At 41.3% G+C, this 21,980-nt stretch overlaps 1 protein-coding gene and 1 pseudogene across 6 annotated transcripts in view; both read right to left on the minus strand.

Annotated features, from left to right (window-relative positions):
• TANC2 (tetratricopeptide repeat, ankyrin repeat and coiled-coil containing 2) overlaps positions 1 to 21,980 on the minus strand; it is a 602,081-nt gene that overhangs the window by 235,479 nt on the left and 344,622 nt on the right. The window lies entirely within an intron of this gene.
• On the minus strand, positions 2,010 to 2,246 carry LOC123356261 (annotated as a pseudogene).

Genomic DNA, 21,980 nt, shown 5'->3' on the forward strand with positions numbered 1-21,980 from the left:
TAGCTATGTCGACAGGAGAAGCTCTCCCCTTGACACAGAGCTGTCTACAGCAGGGGGGCTGGTATAGCTGCGTGGCTCTGGGGTGTGGATTTTTCACACCCCGAGCGATGTAGTTATACCGATGGAAGTTTATAGTGTAGACTTGGCCTGAGAGGAGAAATTCAAGTATAACATGCTGTTACTGTGAGTACTAATTAAACATACCACAGCAAACCAAAACTCCTAGGTATGGTCTGAGCTGGACTTTGGATTTCCATAGCTGAATCCATAGGAAGAGAAAGAACTAACTGTGGGAGTGCCAAATTCCATAGAAACAGAGCCCTATCTATTTTCAGTATAGTCCCTAAATTCCATACCTAAAAAATGTAACAATTTAAAAGGCCCAAACTAAGCAGTAAAATACACTGTGAACATCCAAAGTCCAAACTAAACCAGGCAGATGAAGTATATTTACACACGTAGACACATGCACACAGAGAGAGAATAGATTCTATCCACCCTAGCTTTAAATGGCTGATTGTCTCAAAGAAAGGCCAAGTCATTTCGCAGACGAAGATATTAGTTGTATAGGACTGTTGGGGAAAAATATAGTTTAGGCTACTGAATTTGTTTACCTAACTACTTAATCTTCACATTTTGAGCAATCAAACTTTCTATCTTGTCACTCTTGCCGATATTCTAGAACATGTCATGGGGACCTCCCCTCGGTAGAATTTGTTTTCAGGGCCTCGGGTATCACCTAAATGGGTAGAAATATTGTTTACACATTCTTGGTGAAACCTTCTCCCACCCCCCGTTTCTCCAGACTGTTAGTCTGTACTGTCCGTTTTTGGCGAGTTGTCAGCTACTTCCATCTTATATTATCTGTGAAATAAATGATATTGTCTGTTTCGGATACCATACAAAGCTCCAGGATTGGTTATAACTCTCAGAGGGTGAATAGCATTAGAATACCCAATGGTATCCTCTTGAATATATACCCCGCTGGAGCACTAGTTTTAAATCATTAAAAAACCAGAATCCAGAGGATTTTTCAATCTAAGAATGTACTAGAATGCAAATACTTGGGTGGCAAGCCAAAAAGTACAAAGGGTTTGAAAGTACAGAGGGAAGGGAACAAAGGAACGTAACTAGCAAAGAGGTGAAAAGAACAAGCCACGTACATTTTAAACATAAATTATGTCTCTGAGATTAAATAGAGGAGAAATTAGCATAAATAGCTGATGAGGAGTGATTACTCTGTCCACAGGTCAGGACTAGCCTTCATATCCCTAGTCTTCAGCTATGCATTAGCTTTAATGCCAAAGTGAGAAGAGTTCCCTACGTTTCATATTAGAAGTGGAACCAGATACTATCCAAAAAGGGATACTCATATACCATTATCCTCTAAATCCTATAGCACATGGACTTTCTCAAGTGAAACATTTATTATTTGAAGAGGTAGTAGCACAAGCACATATATCCCTTCTCATCATCTTCCAGAATTAAAAACAAGATAAAACAAAATGCCCCAAACACTTCAACAGTTAGTGTCCAGTTTACAGTGTTCACTACTAGTTAAAAGGGCTCTTGCTCTAATAGTGCTTCACTGTGTTTTTTGCACTGAAGAAAACCTAAAATCTGTTTAGTCTCTTAGCTAGGAATGTCTCTAAAAAGGCCCGGCATGCCTTTGAGGTGACAGGTTCATCAACGTTAGCCTAAGTGTTATTAAGTAAGTAGAAACCTTAAACATAAAAACACTAATTTTAGTAGCCTAAACAAGTGGCTCTCAACCAGGGGTCCAGGGCCCCCTGGGGGGGGGCCGCGAGCAGGTTTCAGGGGGTCCACCAAGCATGACCAGTGTTAGACTCGCTGGGGTCCATGGCAGAAAGCCAAAGCCCCACTGCATGGGACTGATGCCTGGGGCCCTGAGCCTGTCACCCAGGGCTGAAGCTGAAGCCTAAACACCCTCGCTTCGCAGGGGCCCTTGTGCATGGGGCTTTTTTTTACATCCAAATAATCACAGGAGCACAGAAGATGTCCATTTCAGTGACAGCAGCTGCATTTCTTGGATGCTGGCTCTTTGCAGACACAGCCCTTGGCACAATTATTGCATCCAGCTGGGCAACAGGAGCAGCAGCTTTTTTTTGCAAGATCCACACTTACAATTTTTGCATTTGCAATTGCCAGTACAGCCACATGAGCCACCGGTAGCACAAGGACAGTCCTGGGGATCCATCGCTAGCTTGGCTCCTTCAAGCTGCTCAGTCAGAGGGAGACTCAGGGATCAGAGGAGAGTCCCCAGGTAATTGCCTTGTTTGCTATCCTGTAACACCGGCCCTGGCTTTTATATGCAGAAAACCAGTTGTTGTGGCACTGGTGGGCTGTGGAGTTTTTATAGCGTATTGCGGGGGCCTCAGAAAGAAAAAGGTTGAGAACCCCTGGTCTAGACGTCTCCACAAAGTATTTATTTATGGTCAAACAACGATAAAAATTCAGAAACAATAACTAACTATTGATAGGGACAGCAAAAAATGCAGTCAGACAGAAGTGGGCAAAACCAGTGGTGGTATCACGCTCTCTCTTTTATCAGGAACCAAATGGCCAGGAAGAGCATTGCCAAGTGAAAAAAACGCGGAGCATATTATTTTCAATAATGAAGAGGTACCCCCCCCAAAACATATTTAGCTTGGATTGTGCAGAGCACCTACCCAGCAAACTGAGAAGTGCAAACAATAAATAATGAGTCTAGCAACTAACTCTGACCTTTGTCTATCTCCTAAACAGACTGGATAATGTCTCTACAACCAGAACATTACATGCACCTACATTGCTATTCAGCCTGTATTTCTGAAATACCAGTCTCCCTTTTGATTGTTAATTCAGCCTGCACTCTGATGCAGCACTAATTGCATTTCTGTTGCTATTAGGCTGTCTCACAGTTCCAGGGAAATATATTAATCAGTATGGTGGCACCTGATCGAGTAAACTGTCCTGCAGACTGAAAGCAAAATTTGTACAAGCAAAGAGATTAAGACAGGACTCACTCTGCATTATTATGTTGCAAAATAAACATCGCTGGACTGTTCAGTCGTCCGTGAAGAAACAATAGGTTGTACCTGTGTGAATTCTTGTTATGGTAATTTTCCTTCCAAGCTGTCTAAATCTGCTCCCATTGAAGTGAATCGGAATTTAACCACTGACTTCAGCAGAAGCAGAGTTAGGCCAATGTTGAATGCTTTAGAAAATCCCACCGAGAATGTACAATACACAAGCTAATATGTATTTATTCCCAGACAAAACCTAAGTGAAAGTGGAGTTACAGTAAGAATACATATGAGTAATTTAGGATAAAAAATATTATGGGGATGTCATTCTCTCAGAAACAAGCATTACAAAGCCAGGAACGATTTAGTGATGCTATGCAATAAAGACAAACTGTTTGGGGCATTTTGTTAAGTGTGTGCATAGTACCTACCACCATTAATTTTGTGACAATTTACAAGAAAATCTAAGAGCGTTGAGATTGAAAGAACTCGATACACTAAGCCTAGTATTATTTGTAACAGGAAACATGCCCACTTTCAGCAACGGTGCCTCTCATAACATGGAGCATGTGAGCACTTTAAAGCAATCAATTAAAGAAGTGTAGGGCCTTTCAGTCACAAGAAACTGAGAACTCCTCAAATGAGAAAGAAAGAGAAGTTAGAACTGATTTGTAAGCTAAGGATTTCTGTCATTGTTAAATATTTGGTTAAAGTATTCCAAGAGCCTACAGGAATCATGAAACCCCAAAACAATTAGAATAGCTTTAAAATGATTAATCTGCAGAATATGTTTGGGGTTTATGGTGTGATGATATTACATGTGTAAAGGGGAAAAAAAGCTTGTCTAGGAATTTCACCTGGGCAAGGTAATTTTGAATTGAATTGACATTTTTGATAATCACAAAACTGGTTTAAATTTCTAGATTCTAACCTCAGAGTTGTTTGGCTGAATTGAGAAAGGCAGTCTGAGCATTCATTTGGCATGCAAGCATAATTGGCTCATTGATAAAGAACTGTATTTAAGGATGTCTACTTCTGTGTTGGTACAGGTCATCTGCCCTGAATAGTACAGAATTAGGATTGTTTGCCTACATAACAAGACTGTATAGGACTCGATTTGATATCTCTTAATAAACTGTAACAACCCATATTGAAGTCATTTTTTTATCAGTGTAAATGTAAATGCTACCATGTAACCATCTTTATTTTACTCTCTGTAATTTACTACCTGCTTTTAAAATTCTATTTTAGTTGATCAATTTATATATTCAGAATAGTTCTCCAGTCTATACTTTAGCAAAGGAACTAAGAATAAAAACAACTGTGGGAAACCTGGCATAGATAAATAGTTAATTAAAACTGCTTATCCAATATGTGTTTTATAATATATCTGTATATGGAAATGCAGAGTTAAAGCTCCCAAACAACCTTAACTCGGCCCTATAGTGACACCAAAATGGAAAAGTATTTTAAAAGCCCCTAATGCATCTTTAAAAATCAGTGTAATCTCATCTAATCTGGGAGCACATGTTAAAATGCAGTAAAATTATGAAAATTCTTTCTTTATATCATGACAGCATCTAGGGACTCATTCAAGCATCAAGGTTCCATTCAATACTCCAAGAATAAGCACTCTAATTTGAGGGAGAATACAGTCTATTCTTCATACACAACAAAGAGGGTGAATTCCTCTTTATGAGTAAAACTCAAGTCAACCTTATCTAAAGAGCCGTGGCTGACACTTCCATAACAGAGGACTTTGTAGTTCTATCACTTTTGTTAAACATACATATATATACATTTTTGTGTAAGCAGTCGATTAGTAAATATGACTGAAATAATTTTAAAAGGGGTCAATACCACACATACATCCATTTATCCTCCTGCTTTTTAAAAAACTGATTTTATTTTTACAATAAAATATATTAAATACACCTCTATCCCGATATAACGCTGTCCTCGAGAGCCAAAAAATCTTACCGCGTTATATCGAACTTGCTTTGATCCACCGGAATGCGCAGCCCCTTTGCCCCCGGAGCACTACTTTACCGCATTATATCCTAATTTGTGTTATATCAGGTCACGTTATATCGAGGTAGAGGTGTATTATATTACTTAAATATGCACAGTATGCATATGGTACTTTACAACATCATTTCTAAGCAGTATCAAAATATTTTTGTTTTTCCTGTAAAATAGGACATTAGCACTTTGTTACTAATTAGACAAACACTTGAGCAATTTCTACTAAGCAGGAGTTCTCTGCTCTGGAAAATACACTCTTGTAGCAAAATCACTGGTATTTCTCAGGTGAGAAAAGCCATCATCTATTGTGGCATTAATGGCAGACACTGGGGAAAGTCATTCTTCTATAGAAAGAAACTGGCCCATTGGCGTCTTGCCTTAGGCTATGTCTATACTATATGTCAGCAAAACTTATGTCGCTCAGGGGTGTGACTATTCCACCCCTTTGAGTGACATAAGTGCTTGTGTACACAGTGCTATGGCGGTGGGAGAGCTTCTCTTGCCGATATAACCCCCGCCATAAGCAGGAGCTGTTTTTTATGCCGACAGGAGAGCTCTCTCCCGTTGGCATAGTCTTCACCAGATATGCTGCAACAGCGCAGCTGTATTGGCTGCGCCGCTGCAGTGCTGTACATACAGCTATACCCTTAAAGAAATGCGTACTCCTGCTGTATGGCAATTAGCAATCATGGGGGGGGGGGAAGAGGGGAGGGAGGGAGGAGAGGAGGGAGGATTTAAAATAAAGTGTGGGGGAAAACAACCTCTTCCTAAGCCTAAACTTTCCAAAAGACAACTCTGCTGTAAACCCTGTTAAATTTAGTAAAATCTTTCATGCACCATTTCAGTTTTCCACACTCTGCAAAAGCAGGAAGCTTAGGGCCCCAATTTTGATTTCAGATATACAGGGACCTCTCTCTCTTTCTGGGTTACATAATCAGTTATTGTGTTCAAACATGCATGCAGGCTGGCTGATTTCACAAAACACACAGCTATATGTGCCACTCATGTGCCTGAAATAAGTACCAAGTTCCATTAAGCCAAATAGTTTTTCAAAGGGGCAGGTAGTTACTGTAGGAGCCATGCATGGCATAGTTTTGACAACTAAGGGGCAATTGACTGGAATGGCAAAGAGTTCATGCTCCTCCATCCTGCAAACTAATTTTCCTACTGTCACAGATAGGGCTGCTCCATAGCAGCCACTGCAGGTTCAAGCATGGTGCTGCAAGTGCTCTCTGCCTTAGCCAGGGTTGCCAATCCTCCAGGATTCTCCTGGAGTCTCCAGGAAATAAAGATTAATCTTTCATTAAAGATTATGTCATGTGATGAAACCTCCAGGAATATATCCAACCAAAATTGGCCACCCTTAGTCCACAAGCTGTGGCCTCCTGCTCAGAACAGAGTGGCTTGTGCTGTGAGCTTGGTTTCAGTCTCTAAACAGTTAACCAAAGATAACAAAACCCAAAATCTGTCTGTGCCTTTAAACAAACAAAGAAATCTCAAATCCAGCGATTGAAGGAAAGGCCCTGACCTGGGCCTGGGGTTCTCGGCTAGCACTGAGAAGTTCCTCCTCTGTCCCAGTCTCACCGCTCATTGCCCCGGGCTCAGAGAAGAATCAGGCAAGCCTTCTTAACTAGCCTGCTGGCTCCCAATTGGTCAGTGTCATCTCCTGGCCCTTCTAAGCATCTAGAGGACTAAGTTTTATTGGTAGGTAGCCTGGTCTGAAGGGGGTTTCCTGAACCGGGGGGTGTCAGGGCGCTGGCACTTGCAGCAGGGGGCAGACAAGGCCTTAAAGACTCCATCACTACTACCCATCAGAGAAATTTAAAAATGGGACCTTGCCGTAAAAGGGCAAGAGAAAGTCATAACTGATGTGTATGTTTAAAATTAGCAAGAATTTAAGCTGAAGAAATGCTTGGCTCACTAAACCAGAGCCACTCATCAACAGAAGTTGGTTCAATAAAAGATATTACCTCATCCACTTGGTTGCGCTGAAACAGAGAGAGACACTAGTTCTCTCTCTCTCTCTCTCTCTCTCACACACACACACACACACACACGCATTAAAAAAACTGATTCACCTAAAAAAGAGGCAGAATTCTGTGTAAAATAACATCTACTGATTTTGTTTTACAATAATCACAAAAGAAATAAAAAAGGCAAAAGATGTAAAAGAACAAACATTCCAGATCTTCCACCACTCTCCAAACTAACATGATACTTGTAAATATATAAACAAGTCTCGGTTTTCTTGAGAGGTGAAAGGTTGACATACAGGAAAAGAATAAGGTTAAGTTTAAATTACTATCTGCCATCCCAGCTCAGCAAAAGTATACATCTCCCCTGCTTAATTTCATGAGATATGACAGTAAAGCAAAATAAATGGCAAAATAAAAAAAATAACCCACAGGTAAAACAACAATGTTATAAAGCGTCATTAACATCATCTGATGAACTAAAGACTTATAGTGCAGAAACACTTAAATCAGTACATATTAAGAGTCAAACTGTAATGTTTTAAATAAACATTATTTTAATCTAAGGAGTATGAAGGGGGAATTTTAATCTACAGTTTACCAGTGCATTACAAGGACACTATTCACATGATTCTCATTTCAAAGAAGGGTTGCATATTTGATAATCAGAAACAGCCCCACAACCCGAGCCCTACAAGCCCAATTCACGGGTCAGCTGTGGGTCTACACTATGCAGTGTAGACATACCCAAAGTATCTAATCTGCTACATGATGATCAAACTCATGCACAAAAATTGAATAAAAAAGCGAGAACAAAGCAGCGGAGGTCATTTGCAGAGAACTTTGTGCAACCTGCAACAGTTGCTACACACAGGTAAAAACAGTTAGGAAACTGAGCATCCACTTCAAAATGCCTTGTGAAATTAGGAAGTCGTTAGAAAGACATTCATTTGACAATGTTGAGCTAGATTGCTGTCCACATCTAATCAGATGTTTCAGTGTCTGTAAACCACAAAATGCTACATACAGTATGTGAAATGGCACTCAGGCAGACATCACAAGCTCCTGCCAATCTCACACGGCGATTGACAGGAACCAGTGTCCACAAATCACATCAGAAGCAATGAAGGAGCTTACAAGGAGAATATTAGCATATTGTTATAAGGGGCATTCCTTATGCTGTGTCACATATCATCTTTGTGAAATGTTTCATGACTCTGATTAGCTGCTGTTTTTAATAACAAATTACTTCACAAAATAAGATGTAAAGTGTCAAATACTCTGTTACGCTGGATCCAGGACATAATGCTGGTGTTGAGGGAATGCTAATTTATATAAATATTTTGATTTTTTTAAGAATTAGCTGGGATTACATACTTATTATTACTCAATAAAATATCTTTACTTGGAGACAGGAAAGGTTTTGCTCTTTACTCTCTCATTTCATCTAGTTGTGTGATGTCCACTCGGTGCTGACTCACAGAAATGGAAAATGCAGTATATGTGGATATAAATTTTTTAAGATAAGAAATAACAGTATTTCCACAATAATGCACCTGTAAATATCCAGTTTATTAAACCATTAATGTTAATGCTGAAAATGTTATGACAACGTGTGTGTGCATGCATGTAAACAAGTCATATTCTGGGCCAAATATATATTTGATATAATCCCATTCACATTAGTGTGATTACATCAGGGTTCAATCTGACCCACTGTATGAAAAGAAAAAAGAAAAAGAAAAAGAAAAAAAAGACGTTCAAAGAAAGTTATGTAGGGTGCAAAGCCAAGCACTCAAAAGATAGGAAATGGCAGAATAATGGTTGTCAGAGCAAACTTTATTCTACCCCCTGGTGTGTCCATCCTAGGCACTGAATGAGGCAGGAGTCCTATGAAAACAACATGTGATTTAAAACTGTATCATGATAGATTAGCACAAAGGGCTAAAGTTGCACAAGGAACAGTAAACCTGCCATTTCCTAACTTCTGAGAGCTTGACTTTGGAACTGTAACATTCTTTTAATGAAATGTTTTAAATTTAATTTTCCAAGAGATTTTTTTAAAAGGAAAACCAAATTCTAGTGTGTGAGACTAACTCCCCCCGATCTCCAAATCATGCATCTTCGTCCGAGTTTTAAATTCTGAATGTTCAGCACAGTAGTACAGACTTCTACCATTTGAGCTACAGTACCATCTACATTAGCTAGTAGCAGGAGAACGCTATCCCAGAGGAAGTGTGCCGAGTCCAGGAGCTGTGTTTTGTGGGAATCCTGTCTTGGCTGGATTCCCCCCACATGGGAAGTGTGGCGTTCTTCCCACATGTAGTTTTCCGGAGGGGGTGGGGGGGTGGGAGAGAGAGGAGTGGAACGCTGGCGCCATGTCGTTGAGGAAAGCCCAGCCTGGCTCTCTCCTCACTCCCTGACTCTACAGCTGGCCCTGGTAGCTCCTAGACATTTCCAGTACAGTGTTTGCGGGGGCTCTGGCAGTAGTGATGTAAACCCTGCTCGCTCTTTAGAATGTTTGTATGCAGTTATTTTGGCATGCTGCCAACATTTTCCTGAAGAATACAAACTTCAAGAGGAAAATGACCAGTTCTAGCAGTTTATCACTCAGGTAAACCTGAGCAGACTTACATGGGACAAAGAAAAGGCACTTATGTAGCCCTAAGAAAGGGATAGTCAATTATTTTTTGGCAAGGTCCCAATTTCTTAGTCAAGGTCCAAACTCCAAATTAAAAAAAAAACAAAACAAAAAAAACCCAATGCTGATAATAAGTAAATAAAAAGATTTCAGGGTCTGTTAAAAAACATCTGGCAGTCTGGATTTGGCCCGTGGTCCACCTATGGACTACCTCACCCTAGGATTTTCTCCTCCCAAATTTCAAGGGCCTATTACAAACAACAGACGTATTACAGCTTCTCAGAAAAAGGCACAAAAATCTTTTATAATGGAAAGTGCTACACAACCTTTAAATAATACAAAAATCAAACGCACAACTACAAAATGGGGAAGAATTGTCTAGGTGGCAGTAGTGCTGAAAAGGATCTGGGGGTTATAGCTGATCACAAACTGAATATGAGTCATCAATACAGTGCAGCTGCAAATAGGCTAATTTGATTCTAGGGTGTATTAACAAGAGTCTTGTATGTAAGATACAGAAGGCAATTGTCCCACTCTACTCAGCGTTAGTGAGCCCCAGAAGGAGCACTGTATCCAGTTCTGGGCACTGCAATTCCGGAAAGATGGGGACAAACTGGAAAGAATTGCAGTGGTTCTCAATCTATTTACCATTGTGGGCTGCATTTAATACTACCTGTCTGGCTGTGAGGATGTCACATGGGCCGTAGCTCTGTGCTGATTGGACTGCAAGTGGCACACGGGCCACAGATAGAGAACCACGGGTCCAGAGGACAGCAACGAAAATGATGAGAGGTTTAGAAAACCTGATTTATGAAGAAAGGTTGAAAAAACTGGGCATGTTTTGCCTTGAAAAAAGAAGACTAGGGGAGGACCCGATAACAGTCCTCCAACATTATTTACTCCTGAGGGAATTATGTACCAAAAAAAATAAAAATTCTGCGCAAAATATTTTAAAATTCTGCAAATTTTGTCAATAAATAAACGTGGAGGCTCCAGCATGGCAGTCAGGAGCATAGGCCACTGGCTGCACGGAGGTGGGAGATCGCACTGCAGCCCCCAACCCCTTCCAGGACAGGGACTTGGCAGTGAGGATGCACCTGACCCTGACATAGTGCAAGGTCCAGGCCTGCCCCAGAAACACCCTGGTGCCCTGCCCCTCCAGGCCAGGTGCACCAGGAGTGGGCGGGCAGGCTCAGCCCAGCAGGATCCAAGTGTGGAGGGGCTCAATGTGGAGGGATCCAGGTGTGCGGTGAGAGGGTCCTGTGTGGGGCAATCTGGGTGTGAGTGGCTCAGTGGGGGGTCCAGGTGCAGGGGGGATCTGGATGCACAGGGGCTCATTGGGGGGTTCAGGGTGTAGGGATAATGGGATTCTGCAGGAGGGTCCAGGTGAAGGTGGTTGGGCTCAGTGAGGGGGGCTGGATGGGGGGGACTTAGTAGGAGGGTCTGGGTGCTGGGGGAGTAGGGCTTGGTGGGGTGGGGAGGCTGGGTGCAGCTGGTTGGAACTCAGTGGGGTATGGATGCGGGGGGGAGGGGGTTTGTCAAGGTGGAGGTTTGAGTTGTGGAGCAAAGGTGGTCTTGGTGCAGGGGGCGGGGCTCAGCAGGCGCATCCAGATGTAGGCGGATGGGGCTCGGCGGGGGGGGTCAGGTGCAGGGGTTCAGATGCAGGGGGAGGTGTGGCTCGGCAGGGTGAGGTCTGGAAGCAGGCGGGGTGGGGCTCGGCAGGGAGGGTTAGGTGCGGGGCTTAGCGGGGTGGGGGTTTGGCTGTGGCGGGTTTGGGATGGGATTCTGGGTATGGGGGGGATCTGGATGTACACAGGCTGGGTGGCCAGGGGAGCAGCTCCTTGTACAGTGACCCCTTCCCCTGTAGCTGAGAAACAATGGGGGAAGGAAGCTGGGGGAGGGGGACAGTGCGGAGCCGGGTGGAGGTGGGTCTCATCTGGCCCCAGCCGCTCCATGTAGGGGAAATGCGCTCCGTCCCCAGCCCAGCTTGGACTAGCAGCTGAGCCCAGCGCAGGGTGTCCCTAGCCCCGAGTGGCGTTTGGGAGAGCCGGGTGCCTGGAGTTAGGGCTCTGGGTGAGGGGGGGCTCCAAATGCAAGGGGTGAGGCTCAGAAGGGTGGGGGTTCAGGTGGTGGGGGTCTGGTCATGGGGGGAGTCTGGCTATGGATGCATGAAGCTTGGCCTGACCCGACACCAGCTGAGGTGTCCCCACCCCTGGCTCCTCGCAGTGATTTACCTCTCCACCGGCTGCTCGAAACAATGCGCCCGTGCTTCTGGGGAGGTGCATGTGGCCGTTCTTGCAGCTTCCCTTTGCTTCCCTGTCAGAAAGTCATTTTTCTGAGGGGAGGCAAAGAAATCTGCGGGATACATGAATTCTGCATGTGCGCAATGGCACAGAATTCCTTCAGGAGTACAATATGTTAAGGACTATTATAAAGAAGATGGTGATCAACTGTTCTCCATGTCCACTGAAGGTAGGACAAGAAGGCTTAACCTGCAGCAAGGGAGATTTAGGAAAAACTTTCAACTATAAGGGTTAGTTAAGCTCTGGAATAGGCTTCCAAGGGAGATCAGACTCCCCATCATTGGAAGTGTTTAAAAACAAGTTGAACAAACACCTGTCTTGATGGTTTATGTTTACTTGGTCCTGCCACAGAGCAGGGGGCTCGACTTGATGGCTTCTCGAGGTCCCTATCAGCCCTACATTTCTATGATTCTAAGTTGCTACCATTTGCCACTATAATTTTGATATTATTGAACAGGAAAATGGTACGTTTTTAGCCCCAAAAGGGGATGTGGGGGGAGGGAGGAAATGTCTGTTAACATTTTGTATGAAGCAGACACAAACCAAGGTATATTATCCCTTTTAGTGTCCTTGGCCCTACAGTACATCAGACATCTGTAGAAAAAGCGATTATAGTCCTATGGGTGCCTGCTGCACATAAGGATATGGTTAGACACTTCCAGGAACCTCAGCAATGTGTGTCCTTGAAGGATATGCATTGGAATGACTCTGAAATACAAGCATATGCAATAAGGTGCGGAAAAACCACATCAGTGCTATTACAAGAACATTTAGCACGTTGCATATTCTATAAATGGTGGCAATATCATGAGTTGTAATATGTGAGACCAAAGTTTCCTAAGTGACTTGAGGCAAATGGATATTAATCACAGTGGAAATTAAACACATAGTTGCAATGGTAGTTGTCAGTCATGGGGAAAATATAACTTCCAGTATTTTGATAGAGATAGACAAGAAAAATCAGGGGCAAAGGACTAAAATCAGGGACAGTCTCTAATATGGAGGAAGAGGAGATGAAGAAAACAACTGAAGTAGTTTGAATTGAAACAAGCATTTAAAAACACATAGCTGTATTATGAAATCCTCCTCCCCTCGCTAAGAAATAGAGCAATGAAGGGCATGGAGTATTTTTCAGGGGTCACTCCAGGAGAACGAGGAGGAGTGATGTATCAGAGGAGAGAACTGATGGCCTGGTACAACAACATTCCATGTTAAGGCTCCCACCTCAACTTTCTTATATTTGAGAAATTACTTCAATTGTGTCTAGGAATTATAATAGTCTCAAAACACAAGTGGTAATCTACATAATGTTCCATATTATGCATCAATACCTAGGTACAACAGAGTAAATAAAGACAGATTTTCAGTCTTAAATCACTGAAAACTAAGGAAGTCAAATATATACTTGTTACCTGAATTACAGATTTAGTATCTTTGGGATTTTTCCTCCTGTTAATACTGTATAAAAAAAAAGAAAACTGAAAAGAAAATCTGGTATCAGCCTTTTCCAGGGATTGTGTAGGTAGTGACATGTTATTCCATTTGCTGGGATTTTGAACAGCTACACAGTATATAAGCAAAATCCTGGCAAAGAGTTGATTCTGTGAAGGCTCTAAAGGGCCTGACAGGCAGTTAATCTTACTATGCAAACACCCATAGAAATCATGAGGGATTTTGTACTCATCTCTATTATGGGGCCCTATTCTGTCAATATGCTGGGTGGCTATGAGTCAAAAATGATGTCCACATATTGAGAGAAGAGTCGAGTCTTTAGTTTGTAAACAGCACTTTGGAATAACATGTATTAAAAATTGTTAAATATTTCAAATCACTAATTTGCCATTTCCATTTTTTCTTGTTTTATTTATAAAGCTTCATTCACATTGTGGTTTACTGGCTTCCTGTATAAAACATTACTTTTAAAGTAATCTGAAATGTTACAGATTTGGTACATCTTTAATTAAAGAAAAATTGAGTTGCCTTTAAAAATGGTGTGGCCAATTTCAGAATGCTGAAAATTTAGACAAGTAATTTATGAACCCCTTCAAAATGGAGAAGAATGCAAGCATGCTACAACAAAAGTGTGTGTGTATACACACTTACATCTGCTGTATTTTTAAAAACTCTCAGTGTCTATCTATTGATTTACACACTTGGCAAATCAAATCAGGGGATACATAAAAATGGATGAAACATCAGAAATCACACAGTAAAAAATTGCACAAGACAAAAAAATTCCAGCAGAATTATGTAAATGAAAGATTACGCTCTATCTCAGCAGCCTGAATTCTTGGAAATAATATGAAATTAAACAGCAGTAGTTCAACTCAGGAATAGAGGTTACTGGTAAAATGCTGATGCCAAAGCCCAGACAAAATGATTTTTTTTAAAAAGGAGATCATAGTTCAAGTCTCAAGTTTGTAATATGGCTTACAACCTAACAGAAAAATTAAACGGAAAATATGTATTTTTATAAAAATTAAATCTAATGAGATACTTTCCAGAAAATTCAATCCTTGTAATTGCTGTGTAGTTTAGAAACGCAAGAGAGAGTGGGCTTCTAATCCTACCTCTACTCCCATATAAAAATTTAAATTTTAAGTCAATGTCACTGGCAAGAATGGGAATATTTAAATAATGATTTAAAAAAGAAAAACAATTCAAAATGTTATTTATAGCATCCACGTTACAAACAATATTTGAGTGGGACAAATGTCTAAAATGACATTACAGATTTTAACCAAGACCCCCCTCATAAATCGTATGTCACATGGCTATCATGTCCCAAAATGACATTTCTTTGTATTTTTATCTTTTAAACATATTATGTAAATGCTCCTATTTTTGCCAGTGGCACTGACTTAAAACTCCCTTTTTACTTGTCAGGAGCATATAACTGAGTAAAAAGATAATATAAATATGGTTGAAGATTCCCTAATCCACTCATAAAGAACATCTGATTTCGAAGGGTTTTGCAATACATAGCAAAAATACTATTTTGGTATCTTGGTCTGACTACGATAAGTGCTATGACCTTCAATGGTCGTACTTTTTAAAAAAAACAAACACAGTTACTTATAACTTCTCTACATAATAAAGATACATAATACAACACTGGATTGCTTTCATTGCAATACATATTATGTAAGAAATATTGCACATTTTTGCAAGGAAAAAGAAAACACATTATGTAAGTTTTGTAACAGGTAACCAAAGGAATAATAATTAAAGCAGAACATCTGATTTATGTGAGAGCAGTCTCCTAAAGGCTTCCTTGTATACTACAAGTGTCAGAATCCCTTACTCTGCATTGTTTTTTCTATAGAGTTTAAATTAGGCCTAAAAAGGCTTATATAATTTTAAATCAGAGACCATGCAAGACACAAAATTGTCCACTGCACATACTCACAGGGTTTTGTTTTTCCTCCCCATCAGTCGGCAGCATGCAATCTTTGCACCATTAAGTCGAAATGCCTGTTAATTCATAGGTAATGTTGTCATGAGAGCAGCACTTCAGTAAAAATCCTCCTCTGGTCCACACCTCGCACTTTCCCTGGAGCTAGCGCCACACTGCTACTCAGAGCGTCAGTGTGATGTTACAGGTGACATCTCCTGCAGCTGATGTCAAGCTTGGTCGCAAAAGCACAACAGCAATCTCCCTAAGGCACTTGCTGTCCCTAACAAACATTACTTTTGCATCTTCTGGGTCCCCAAAGGAGCAGATTCAGGGATGATTTCAGAAAAGCTTACAGAGACACTGAGCTATCTCTTCATTAAGTCTCTCAGCATTAAACAGCTTTTCTTTCCAGAATGCCGCAGCATATGTAGACCATATGCCTCCTTTGGGGAAAAATGAAGTATTTTTACAAAATCTCTCTCTATGGCGCAGTTAAATTTGCCTTTTTGTTACAGCACATTGCTGAAGGAACAGGTAAATAATGGCGCAGTATATCAGAGTGAATGATTCACTGATGTTCTCCTTAACATTCAGGAGTAACACGAAAGGCTAGCAATGCAGCCCAGGTCCAGAGCTGATGAATGGTGCAGTGCTGCTGTTGTCATGGCAACTAAAAGGAAAAAAGCAGCACCATATAAGGAGTTGTGACATGGATTCCGGGAACAATTTCTACTAAAACGCTGTAAGCCTTCAATGCTTTAAAGCTGCAGCATCCTCTCACAGAGGCTTGTGTACAGTTTTCATTGTTTAGATTTGAGCAGTCATAACAAATAGTCACATAGGCAATCACATCAACTGAGGAAACATTTGTATTGGGAATTCTGCACCAAAACACAACGTAAGTGAATGTGCTTTTGCTCTTATTTCAAAGACTCCGCTTGGAATGGTTAAACAAAAAGAGTGACAATATGTTTGGCTATAACCTGGGGAACCTGTCAGTCAAGAACTGCAGAAAAGAAGGAGACCTCAGATGCTATATAGCTTCATGCAGGTAGCCTTTATGAAAGCAGGCACTGCATTAACCAAACTGCAGCACCATCAGCTGGCTGACTGACAGAGCAACAGTGGCAATGGTTAGAGATACAGCCACTCCCTCCAGAGGCAGAAAAGATCCTCAGGACAACCGGTAAATCAGTCACTGTTGTGCAATGAAGGCTGGCAGTACTGTAAAGCACCCAGGTTCCAATAAGACACTGACACTGCAGCAAAAACCAACCCATGTGTATAGCTGCGTAACAAACTGTACACCAGGAAAAGAGCTACATTCCACACTGCCACAATCAGGGGGGACATTTCTCAAACACTGTTAATGTAAGAAAATGTCTTTCGCACTTGTACATGTCTCCAGATATGTAAATACCATAACCACAAAGGAAATAATTATTAAAATTGTACATCTTTAAGCACTATTCTGCTTGTGCGTGGGTGGGGGGAGTGGGTGGAACAGTGCCTCTATCATTAAAAAATCTTCAAGTGTTTCTATTATTAATCCTGTTGTACCTTATTGGGCACTAATTTGTGAGCTCACATTCTCTCACAGTATGGCTTGAGATGAGAGACAAGCCCATCAGGAGTCAGCATTATTGATAGTCTTTATTAAGTAGTTTAGGCCTATATCCCAAATTTAAAATTCTTCTAGAATGTTAGGGGAATTTCTGCTTCCTTGTTCCCCACCAAACACACCCTCTCATTACCCCTCCACCCCCACCCCACCTAATATCCAGAGGAATTATCAGGTTTTTTTTTTCAAACATCAAATTCAAGAGTGTTTAAGGTCCCAGTTTAGATTTTTTTGTTATTTTTCTCCTTCATGGTGTCACTACAAAGCAAAGTTAATGCTTGGTTTTGGAATAATCATAATCTAGCTCTTAAACACTTTACTCAAAAAATGATACATACTCATTGTTAACTCCGTCTTAATGTAGTTTGTACCTGAGAATTCTTTTTTTCTTTAATTAGAAACATCTACATATGAACACTAAACAAGAAACTCAGAGAATTATACTGTATAATATTTCTAATGATTTTAAGAGAAAATTTTATAAATTACTTAAGATTGATATTATAATTCAGACGACCAGATTCGCCAGTACGCTTTGGCTACTTTGTTCTTTTCCAGAGTGGCATAATACAAAACATAATGAACAGTTAAACTGAGTTTAGATTAATGGTCATTTTTTCAGTTATTTTTCATAACTGAACATTTACCTGTTAGCAGTGGCTGGTACATAAAATCTTAATCAGAGAAATAATGGCCACCATCTCCTATTGTTCTCAAAGAGACCGAGGCTACATGTAGCCCTTAGTTAAAGTGCCCTCTTTCAAAATGGCCTAACTATTCCCAGAGAGACTAGGGTTGCCAGTCCTCCAGAATTTCCCTGGAGTCTCCAGGAATTCAAGATTAATCTTTAATTAAAGATTATGTCATGTGATGAAACCTCCAGAAATACATCCAACCAAAATTGGCAACCCTAACAGAGACTGAAGTCAAACTGTCCTCAGGAAAGATGCCTATACTGCCAGGAAGTGAAGAGGAATAGTGCAAGGAATAGCTAAGGACAGCCCATGGCCTCACTCCCACTGGGAGATGTCAGCCATTTTGAAATAGGGTAGGTCTTCATGAAATTCTGCATACAAGAACATTATCTGTCTGATGGGTTACCAACTTTGAAATGCAAAACAACTGGCATCCACCTCCCACACAAGGCAAGCCCACCGCAAACCCAACCTCCAACCACAAGGCAACTCTGCAAACCCTCCCCCTTCAACAGCCACTTTAAGGTCGTGGGAAATTCTCGGTCACAATTTGAGAGAATTCAGATAGAGCTATTTCATTCAAAGTGGTGAATATATGGAATTATTTGTGTGCTGAATTCCTCCATAAATGAAATGTAGTTCCTTATCTGTAAATCTGTGGCTACCTGAAAGATTTACAACCCTGAAACTGATCTTATCTCAGCCAAGAAATTGCCAAGCCTCAGGCTAACTGAGCTCTGGTCCCTAAGGGACACAGAAACCCTGCAGCAAGATATGCCCCTTTACTTCAGGCATAGATCCACTTAGCCAGGTTACCTACAAAAGTATGTCACTAGCAAAAAGCAACAACTACCATTATAAGAACTTTGAAGATGACTCAAAGCACCAACAAAAGACATCAGGTCAAAGATGAGTAATGGTCATAATTTGGTTCTAGTAAGAAGTTCAGTTATGTCTTCTCTAAAGGTGTTTCCCCACTGCTGTGATGCTTCTTATGATTTCCTACTTGAATTCCGTGCAGGTTATGAAAGCCTTCAGTCATTTGGACATTCTCCTGATCTTTACGGGACGGAAGACTGGTATTTTGGTGTTTTTCTGTATCAGGGAGTGGCTTTATTGTTGGAATGTATCACAGGTGCTGCAGAGCTGCCATTAACTCCTTGTTTTTTCTTGGATCTGATAAGATGAAGAAAGGGAAGAAATACTTTGTGGATGGAGGTAGTTTGAATTCTTTGTTATACCTGTTGTAGTAAACAGTCAGCACCTATTGATGGTTTGTGATTGATTGGCTAAACTGTTTAATTCTGTCTCTGTTTTAGAAGAGGGCTCATTTGCCTATCAATAGCTCGAATAAGCAGAACTAGGTGAAACAGATCTGAACTTGGACCAGTGCTAGAAAAATAACATCTATCACAGGAATGCCATGAAAAGCCACAGACCCGCTATTCCTGAAGCTCCTCCTATTACAATGAAGTATGAAGGGAGAAGAATCCCTGACCAAAGCGCAATCTCACCAGGCATCTTGGTAAAGGACCTCGCCGCAAATAATCCAAAAATCCCACACTGGCAAAAATTCCCATTGTGCTTTGTTTGAAGGTCCAGAACCTGGAGAAGAAAAGACAAAATATTCCAAACTGGGAAAGATCTGCACCACTTTGGAGGAACAATCTTCCTCCTTTCCTATGCTCTGAGGGGGACCCATGATCCTCAGGAAGCACAGAAGGGATATCTGCCCTACTAGTATGGAGAAAATTTGGAGCTCTAAGAGACAGTGAGCTCTGAGGGTGGTTCCAGGTAGCAGAATCATCATCTCTAGAAAAAAAAATCTACAAATACTCATGCAGGGGAGGACAAGGGAGCAACAAAGGAAGATAGCACTAATTCTGGATCAGGGAAGCCTCAAGCAAATGCAGAATCCATGTCCCCTGTAGATTTCTTTGCTTTCCCACAGAAAAATGACTTTCTGATGGGGAAGCAAGGGGAAGCTGCAAGAGCAATCATGCGCCCCGCCCCAGCAGTGTGGGCACGTCATTTTGGGAGCCCGGAACTGCTGGAGGACAGATAAATGACCAGGGGTGGGGGTCGCTAGGGATGTCCCAGCCAGTGGCTCCTACACTATGCCAGGCTTAGCTGCTAGTAGAGGACTTTTTTTTTTTGTTTCACTGGTTCATTTTGAAGTGTTCTCTACTGAAAAACAAAATTGTTCATGTTTGTTCTTCAAACGTATAGTAAACAAATATTAAAACCTGGAAATATTCTAATAGACTGTCACAGGATGAGCTTGGCTTTTATAGGGATTCAGCTCCCAGTTTTGGCCTGTGACTGGTTTTCTATCAGATCAATGGAATTGTGGAACCTGTATTCAGGCACCATTGGTGTTACAGAAGTGAGAACAAGGCCTTCTGGGACACAAAGCTGTATAAAGGCAAGCTACTTTTCTCAGTAAGTGGAGAGAAAACCTACTACCGATGTGCCTCTGCAGTGACCAAAGTTTGGCCATGATCTTTGGGAAGTTCCCAACTCAGAAACAGCTAGAGAAGGAGACTGAAAGGGGCTGTGCTGAAGAAGGGCTGGAGTGGAGGCCTTAGGGGTAAACCAGTCTGGGAATCAGCACTGAGGAAATGGTGAAGAGAATGTGTGAGGCCGGAGTGGATAGCAGCTTCACAATCAAGGGCCTGAAATCCAGGCTGAAGCGGATGGGCAAGTGAGAGCACAGGCTTCACTACGTCTCGGCAGTGTCACCTTGAGGTGGTGTGCTGCAACTCCTTCAACCAAGGGGCAAAGAGCTATTTGTGAATAGATCCTGGAAAGCAAGAAGAGTGAATCATTAACGCAAGGATGAAAGTTCACGGTCACAGAGAGTAACTGGAGAGAGGACTGTGCCCCAAGAAGGGCAAAAAACTTTGTGGAGCTCCCGGTACCAAGAGATGAAAATTTGACTTGTGTTCTTTGAAGATCCCTTTATTCTATGAAATCAGTATTTCTTTTTTTGCAGATCTAATTATCGTTTCAATTTGCCTGTTTGTTTTATAATCTTCCAAATATTCCTTTGTACCAGACTAGTTATATACATATTTAAGTCTTTTTTTTTTAAATTTTATTACTCTTTACATCCTGACATTGGTCACATTTGTTCCTCTCATGGTTTTCTCTGAATTTTTATGGTAGTATATTCAGTAATTTCTAAGATATTTTTGGTTTTCCTGCAATAATTTCCTCCATACATAATAATATTCAAATTACTTAAGGCGTTTTTCATTTCCTCAGTTTTGTATTGTTTCCTCAATAACTGTACTTTTAAATACTTTCTGTGGGGTACCTCAAATACAGTGTGTGATGACTACATCTTTTGTCAGAGTATATAGTTAGCAGTTTCAGTCTTACTTAATGTATCTATCTTGACTCTCCCTAGGAGTAAATACAAAATAATTTCTGTAAGGGTACGTATTCTAAAAAACGCATAAGAAAATAGTATGCAATTGTATACTACTCTTTAGATCTGGCACTACTCTTTAGAAACGTGTTCCCCTCCTTATTTTTTGTATACATGTTATTCCCAATCAACAAAGTGTCTTAAAGGATCAAATTATTTTTAAACCAAACTCAGTTATATTATTACATGGTACCCTCATTCGTTTTGTGAAAGGCAGTTTTTAGCTTGTTAGCCTCACCTTTCTTTAGAACCGCTTCCAAAACAGTTTTGTCAGCAAAAAGCAGCTTTTGCCAACAAAACAGCGGAGATGTACACACTACAATGGTACTTTTGTCGGGAAAACTCTCTTGCAAACAAAATAAAACCATCTCGACGAGAGGCATAAAGCTTTTTGCGGCAAAGGTAAAGCGACAAAGAGTCAGTGTAGAAATATGTCACCGTAACTGGCCTCCCCCAGTATCCCACAATGCCCCCTGTGACCACTCTGCTCACTGTTTTGAACTCGGCTGCACTGCATACAGCTACGCAGGCATGAACCCTCCCCTTTCAAAGCTCGGGGAAGTTCTGACAGCTGAGCATGGTGCTCTGCTCCAGCAGCAAACAGAAAATCATTAACTCAGAATCCTACTCTTCCCCTGCACTAGGAACACAATGGCAGGCAGGCTGATGCTGTGGGGAGTGGGGATGGGAGGGGGAAGTGCTGTGCTGTGCAAAGCCAGGGATGGAGGTGGTGGCTGATGGTGGGAGGAGGCCTCCCCCTGCCTGAGGACTGGTTGCTTCCAGCCACTGTCTGAACTTAAAGAGACAGCACGCCAACACACTCTCTCCCCCAACACACACAGTCTCTCTCACATACACACTCCCTC

Source organism: Mauremys mutica, chromosome 25 (genome assembly GCF_020497125.1).
Source record: "Mauremys mutica isolate MM-2020 ecotype Southern chromosome 25, ASM2049712v1, whole genome shotgun sequence".
NCBI lineage: Eukaryota > Metazoa > Chordata > Testudines > Geoemydidae > Mauremys > Mauremys mutica.